Source organism: Rhincodon typus, chromosome 11 (assembly GCF_021869965.1).
Source record: "Rhincodon typus isolate 14 chromosome 11, sRhiTyp1.1, whole genome shotgun sequence".
Taxonomy (NCBI): Eukaryota; Metazoa; Chordata; class Chondrichthyes; order Orectolobiformes; family Rhincodontidae; genus Rhincodon; species Rhincodon typus.
In genome coordinates this window covers 70,092,088-70,099,607 of record NC_063342.1, presented here as the reverse complement: position 1 = coordinate 70,099,607, position 7,520 = coordinate 70,092,088, and positions in this window count along the sequence as shown.

Below are 7,520 nucleotides of genomic sequence, written 5' to 3'. Positions count from 1 at the left end.
TTTTATTCAACATTTAAACAGAACTGCCTTTTAAAACAAAATAATATCATTTGGAAAATAAATGTTCTTTTAAAGGGTAGCACTTAGCTCTAAAAATATAAGTATTGTTGCTCTCTCAGGGTTCATTAGTATCTAATTTCAGCTGCTTTCCTATTATAGTGCTGGTCTGGACAAAAAAAGGTAATCACATTTCTTAATTTGAGCACTTTCTGGTGATGTTACTAATGGCACCCAGATGGAGATGGCTTTTTAAAGGGCACTTATTTCAAAATGTATCGCAGGCTGCTGCCACCATTGACATCTCTGAGCAACTGAAGACGGTTAATACTGTTTTGTTTTCAAGTTTATTTGTCTGTTATTCCAAGTCTGGAGCTGCATGCTCCTACCTGCTGCACCTCCGCCCTCTACCCCCTCTGACCCACGCTCCATATCCCATCTCTGAACTGCCCTCTAGCCCAGGGCTGCTACTCCCTTCTGCTTTTCAGCTCAAAACTGGGGCTCATCTTTCTTCACTGACTGAGAGTTCAGGGGAATGCCTGTCAGCCCCTCAGGCTGTGCTGTTTGCTGTAAATGAGCCTGAATTTGATTAATTTTGCAGTCAGTGCAAGTTACTCACTATATTTGATTATAGGGTGGAGTATGTAAGGATGTAATTCCACCCGTCCATATCCTCCCCTCACCCGTCTGTACCCTCTCCTCACCCATCCGTACCCTCTCCTCACCCGTCCCTATCCTCTCCTCACCCGTCTCTATCCTCCTCTCACCCATCCGTACCCTCCCCTCACCCGTCTGTACCCTCTCTCATCATCCATATCCTTCCTTCACCTGTCCGTATCCTCCCCCACCATCCATATTCAACCTTCATTTCTCCATTTCCTCCTCCACTGTACATATTCTCCCCAATTATCCACACCCTCCCCTCACCAGTCCATATCCTCCCCTCACCTGTCCATATCCTCCCCTCACCTGTCCATATCCTCCCCAACTGTCCATATCCTCCCCTCACCTGTTCATATCCTCCACTCACCTGTCCATATCTTCCTCGAACTGTCCATATGCTCCCTTCACCTGTCTATATTCTCCCCAACAGTCCATTTCGTCCCCCACCTGTCTGTATCTTCCTCCAACTGTCTGTATCCTCCCCCACCTATCCATATCCTCCCCTCACCTACTCATATCCTCCCCCATCTATCCATATCCTCCCCTCACCTACTCATATCCTCCCTCACCTGCCCATTTCCATGTCACCCTCCATGTAACCCCCCCAACTGCCTGTATCCTCCCAACTCTCCATACCACCTCCTGTAACTTCCCCTTGTGTCTCCCCCATTTTCCACATGTCCCCCATCCCTCTATATTATCCCTACACCTCTCCTAATCCCACCTCTGGTGTTGATACAGCTAATAAATAGAAGTGTTTAAACAAAACGGAAAATACAACTATGTTTCTTTTAAAATTCCGTGATGGTTTCTCCTCCTAATTGAAACCTTAAGTCCTGGAGACTCCAGGCCAAGAGTTGGTGACTTTAACTCCAGCTAAACTGAACAGGCCTCGCCCTCTGCTCCACCAAACCCGTCCATTTTCCCTCTGATTGCTTTGAGAAGAGGATCGGACAGATATTTCACTCCAATTGCAGATGAAAGCGCAGGGGGATAAAGAAGCTTTTCAATTAGCAAACGGCGTGCTGCTTGAATCAAGGGACACCTGAGCAAAGTGGCCTTTGCAGAAATCCACGTCAAATTTTACTTTTAAAATTACATACAAAAGGCCTCACAGGCTGTCACTGTCTCAGAACAATATTTGTTGAATGCTAATCAGTGTCGACATACGGTAGCGCTCTGCAAGCGGTGCCCAGCCTGCAGGGTATGGACAGGAAGCAGGCTGGGAGCGGGCAGTGCGTGGGACCATTCACTGAGAGACATAGTTTGCACTGGGATGTTGTGCTGGTAACGCCACAGTGGGTACGGGGTGACAGCAAACGAATTGGTTGTGCTCATGCTCGCAGTTATCGATTCGATAACACCACCCCCTCCACGACTCCCGTTTGCAACGCAGCCTCTTGGAGACATCGAAGGGCGAGGCTGGATGTCACGCTGTAACAGGCACATTGCCAAGGGTGCACACTGGTATCCAATGACTGCCCGGTCCAACTGTGCTCCCACACCCGCTCCCCTTCCTGGTCAGGTCTGCGTAACTCCCGACTGTTTGCACACCGGGAACGGAATAAGCCAAAGCAATGCCTCATTCTTGAGGGCATCTCTGGCAAGGCTGCCCTGGTATTTACCCACACCATGAGTGGGCAGCAGAGTCGGTCAGAGTCCTTGCCCCAACAGCGCGGCTTGGCGTGGGGGTGGGGGGGGGTGGGGGTAGGCCGAGAATCGAACATCCCAGTGCGCAACTGGGGTCACCCTCAGCAGACCAGGCCGTAGAGTCATTATAGCACCCAGAGAGAGGCCGTTCATCCCATCCAAACCCTGCAGGTTTCCTTCTCGTAAAATAAAGGACATCAGCGATTTGCTCGTGTCTTCACAACGGTTCAGTTCGTGGTTTCTTTTACAATAAACAGAAGTCCAGAAATGACGATATCGAAGCCAATTTCTCATTCTCCAACACAGGATTTAAACTTTGATTTACTGAAAGACTTGCCCAGCGTTACGACCTCTCCTGTCATTCGATCTGCACTGCCAACAGCTCAGGACCACTACCCCTAGCAGGGAGGAGAAAGAAATAATATACAGAAATAGTGTTAAGAGCCGGAAGCAGGGAACATTGGAGACCATAGTGCCCTCTGGTACCATTCAGGAGTCATCAATGTAATTATCTCCAAGCTCTCTCTGACTGACAGGATTATTTCGAGCCTGGCGTTTTGCTACAGGAACTTGTAAACGTAGCTCAGCTTGCCAACCTGACATTAATCTTCTGCTGCCACCTCACAGCACGCCAATGAAGGAAAATAAATTCCGACTAATTCAAAACTTTGGACCCGGGCCAGACAATTAATAAGCAAGAATTGTCCCCAGGCATCTGGCTGAACAATTTCATCTATAGAATGGCTATTCAGAAGAACCCCCGGTTATAATGTCAGAAACCGAAAAGTCTGTTGCAGCTGCTGTAGATAAGTGTCGTGGAACACCTCCCAGCAATGAGATTGTTCCTGCTCTGTCCTTGTGTGGATACATTACCCCCACAATTACTTTGCTGACTGTTGTCTGACCAAACGCAGTCCATCTGAGCTCAGAGCACTTTCACCAGGAGTCTGTTCATTCCCAATGCTAAAACCGGGAGAGTTCTGCTTGACTTTTGGAATACTGTGTAACGATTCTGGTCATCACGCTGTAGGAAGGATGTTGGTTAAAATAAAAAAGGTGCCGGAAAAGAATTTTACAAGGATGTTGCCGCGACTAGAGGGTTTGAGTTATAAGGAGAGGCTGGGGCTATTTTCCCTGGGGCATCGGAGACTGAGGGGTGACCTTACAGAGGTTTATAAAATCCTGAGGGGCATGGATAAGGTGAATAGCAGGGGAGGGCAGTCCAGAACTAGAGGGCGTAGGTTTAAGGTGAGAGGGGAAAGATTTAAAAGGGACCCAAGAGGCAATTTTTTTTTCCACACAGAGGGTGGTGCGTGTATGGAACGAACTGCCAGAGGAAGTGGTGGAGCTGGGTAGCGTTACGACATTTAAAAGACATTCGGACATGTACATGAATAGGAAGGGTTTAGAGGGATATGGGGCAAAGTCAGGCAAATGGGACGAGTTCAGTTCAGCATGGATAGTTTGGACTGAAGGGTCAGTTTCCCTGCTCTATGACTCCATGACCTGGCCAATGGAGCGTCGAATTGTGGGAGAAATTGTCCCATGCCCGTTTGTTTCCAGGACCCCCATTCCGTGTTGTGTGGCCTGTGGTGAGTTGGAAAACTTGGGATTGTTTTGTGCTGAAGTGTTGCATTTTCCCTTGGGTGGAATTCCCATCTGGAATGAGAATAAGTGAAGTTCATTCGGCAAAGGAGTTTTTAAATCGACCTTGCACGTTTTTTATATGTCTGCTTCCTTATGCACATTTTTGAAAATGTTACTTTGAATGCTTCTGGAAATATTGTCGGGAGGCGAGGTTGGGGAATTCTCTCATGCTCATCCTGAGATCCATCCTCAGTCTCCATAAGAGACCAGATTTCAGTTGACAAATGAAGGTTATAGGGATGTACGTGTGGCCAGGTTTTTCATTGCATCCATTACCCAAGCCGGTCCTGTGTCAGAGCAAGAAGTCATTTAGGTCTTTCACATCATTCTAGCATTCTATCAGATCATAGCTGATCAGCCCCGCAATTTTATTAATCTGCATTTACTCTCCACGCTTTAAAACTACACCCCAACCGTAACTGACTTATATGAAAGTGAAATACTGGCGATCTTGGTAATCTGAAATAAAAGACATTAATTGGTGGAGATACTTGGCAGATCCAACAGCGAAAGAAGTCCTGTTAATATTGCAAATTGCAAGAAGGTAGGAATATTATAAAACAAAGTCCTGCAGATGCTGGAGATCTGAAATGGAAACAGAAATTGCTGGAGAAACTCAGCATCTGTGAGGAGAGAAAGAGTGTTAACGTTCGGAGCCCAGTGACCCTGGTAGAAATGTGATGAGTTTTGCTCAGATGAAAGAGGGGAGGGTGAAAGTTTGGGTAGAGCAGAGGGCCAGAGAGATTAAATGGCAAAGATGTCATGGAAGAAAAGGCAACAGGACATGGTTTTAGTGAAGGAACAAGACATTGATCCAGGGTGAGTGTGAATGGCAGAACAATGAACAGCTTGGTGAAAAATCAGAACATGAGAAAGAGAGAAGGAAAAAGACAAAATCAAAATGGGCGAAAGCACTGATGGTCTGAAATTGTTGAATCCACTGTTGAGTCCAGGAGGCTGTAAAGAGTCCAACTGAAAGATGAGGTCTTGTTCTTTGATTTTGTGTCAACTTGCACTGCAGCAGGCTGAGGACATGACTGTTAGTTTTTTTACTCACTTGTGGGACGTGGGCGTCACTGGCTGGGCCCAGCATTTCTTGCCCCGTCCCTAGTTGCCCCCTTGAGAAGGTGGGGGTGAGCTGCCTTCTTGAACCACTGCAGTCTACCTGCTGTGGGTTGACCAACAATGCCCATTGGGAGGGAGTTACAGGATTATGACCCAGCGACAATGAAGGAACGGCAATATATTACCAAGTCAGGATTGTGAGTGGCTTGGAGGGGAACTTGCAGGTGGTGGTATTTCCATGTATCTGCTGGCCTTTTCCTTCGCTTTTGGAAGGTGCTGTCTGAGGATCTTTGGTGAATTTCTCCAGTGCATCTTGTAGATAGTACACACTGCTGCTACTGAGCATCGGTGGTGGAGGGAGTGGATGCTTGTGGATGTAGTGCCAATCAAGCGGCTGCTTTGTCCTGGATGGTGTCAAGCTTCTTGAGTGTTGTTGGGGCTGCACCCATCCAGGCAAGTGGTGAGTATTCCATCACACTCCTGACTTGTGCCTTGTAGATGGTGGACAGGCTTTGGGGAGCCGGGAGGTGAGTTACTCACTGCAGTATTCCTAGCCTCTGACCTGCTCTTGTTGCCACTGGTTTTTTTTGGCGAGTTCAGTTGAGTTTCCGGTCAGTGGTAACCCAGGAAGTTGACAGTGGGGGATTCAGTGATGGTAACACCATTGAATATTAAAGGCCGGTGGCTGGATTGTCTCTTATTGGAGATGGTCATAACCTGGCATTTGTGTGGCATGAGTGTTATGCAAATGTGTGAAAGCAATTAAAAAGGCAGACAGCCTCCATTCTGTTGGCCCTGCTCTGGTAAATTTCTGCACTCTTTGAGAGACCCGAATCCCCATTTCCCTTTTGTGTACAAAGTGAAGAGTCATTCTGGACCCAACAGATTAACTCTGCTTCATCTCCACAGATGCTGCCAAGACCTGCTGAGCTTTGGAATCAAATTCTGTGGGAAAGGTTTCCTGATTGTACTTTTAAATGGCCTTGCTCAAGTTTTAAGTCCCTGTTGCTATAGATTTTCCCATTAGAGCAAACAGTGTATATGCATGGAACAAAAACAAAGTTGCTGGAAAAACTCAGTGGGTCTGGCAGCATCTGTGAAGGAGAAAACAGAGTTAACGTTTCGGGTCCGGTGACCCTTCCCAAAACGTTGACTCTGTTTTCTCCTTCACAGATGCTGCCAGACCTGCTGAGCTTTTCCAGCAACTTTGTTTTTGTTCCTGATTTGCAGCATCCGCAGTTCTTTTGGTTTTTATATAGTGTATATGCATGTATCTTTTCACATTCATCTATAATTTTAAACACCCCTGTTAGGTCCCTCCTCAACCTATGAAGGTCAAGGAAGCAAGCCACATTCTGTTGAGAGATAGCTATGCATGCGCTGCTGTAAGTTTGTTATAAATTAGCAAAAAATGTAAAATTGTTTTAAGAGGAGATGCTTTGTCATGCTATCATTGCCTACACGATAGACAGAATTTATGTGAAGCATTTCTGGCTGTTGCTAAAAGCTGCAAATTTTTTTGCTAACACCCCTATGCAGTCACTTAATTGTCTTTTAAGAAGCTGCGCCCTGTCAAATTTAGAGCAGCCATGCTTTAATAACCGTGTTGGGGAGTTCCTTCCATACAGTAGCTGTGCCAGAAATAAGGTTTTGTGAGTTTGACACTGACTGCCTCTAGCAGGGTCTGGCTCATCCATCTCCTGCATTTCAGACTAATGCACTGGTCCCAGAGTTCCTTTAACTGTAATCATTAAACCTGTCCAATAAAGTACACGCAGTCATCAAATACTGAAGGCCTGCATATGGATGAGGCTGTAATGGGTTGGAATATAAACAGATCGGCCCACAGATGCAGTAAATTCCGTCAGCTCCGCAGCTTTCAAACCTCTCGCTACCAGCATGCTGAATTGTACCATCCAAGTTCACCTTTCAGTCCAATACAGTTCAAAGTCTCTCCATATCTGATGCAGTCACTGGAATGACAGAGGAGTCCCTGGACTGCTCAATCGAGCTTTTAACCTCCACATTCTTCCAAGTAGCTTTTATCCAAAGAACTTGACGCTACATTTATTTGAGCAATTGGTTATAAAAATGAATGCAATGGTGCATCATACAAATACGCAAAAGGACAGTCTGCCTCATAAATATATATATATATAAATAGATTCAATTTATTCGGTATTGTTCCACTCAGCTCAGTTGATTTCCTTCAAATGGGTTTGACAGCTATTATGACAAGATATTTGCAATGGACAAGTGTTCAGATTTGGAAAAAAAAATCAGATAACAATAAATCACAGAATCCAACAGTGCAGAATGAGAAATTCAGTCCATCATAGCTTGGAAAGATCCATTGCGCACCCGGTCTCTTTCCCAAACCTCCTGCAAATGTTGCCTTTTCCAAGTATTTACGTCATTGTGTTCACTAACATTCACGTTCTATGTCATTGGTAACCAGTGTTCACCCTCTGGGTCACGCAGTGCTAACCAGTGTTCGC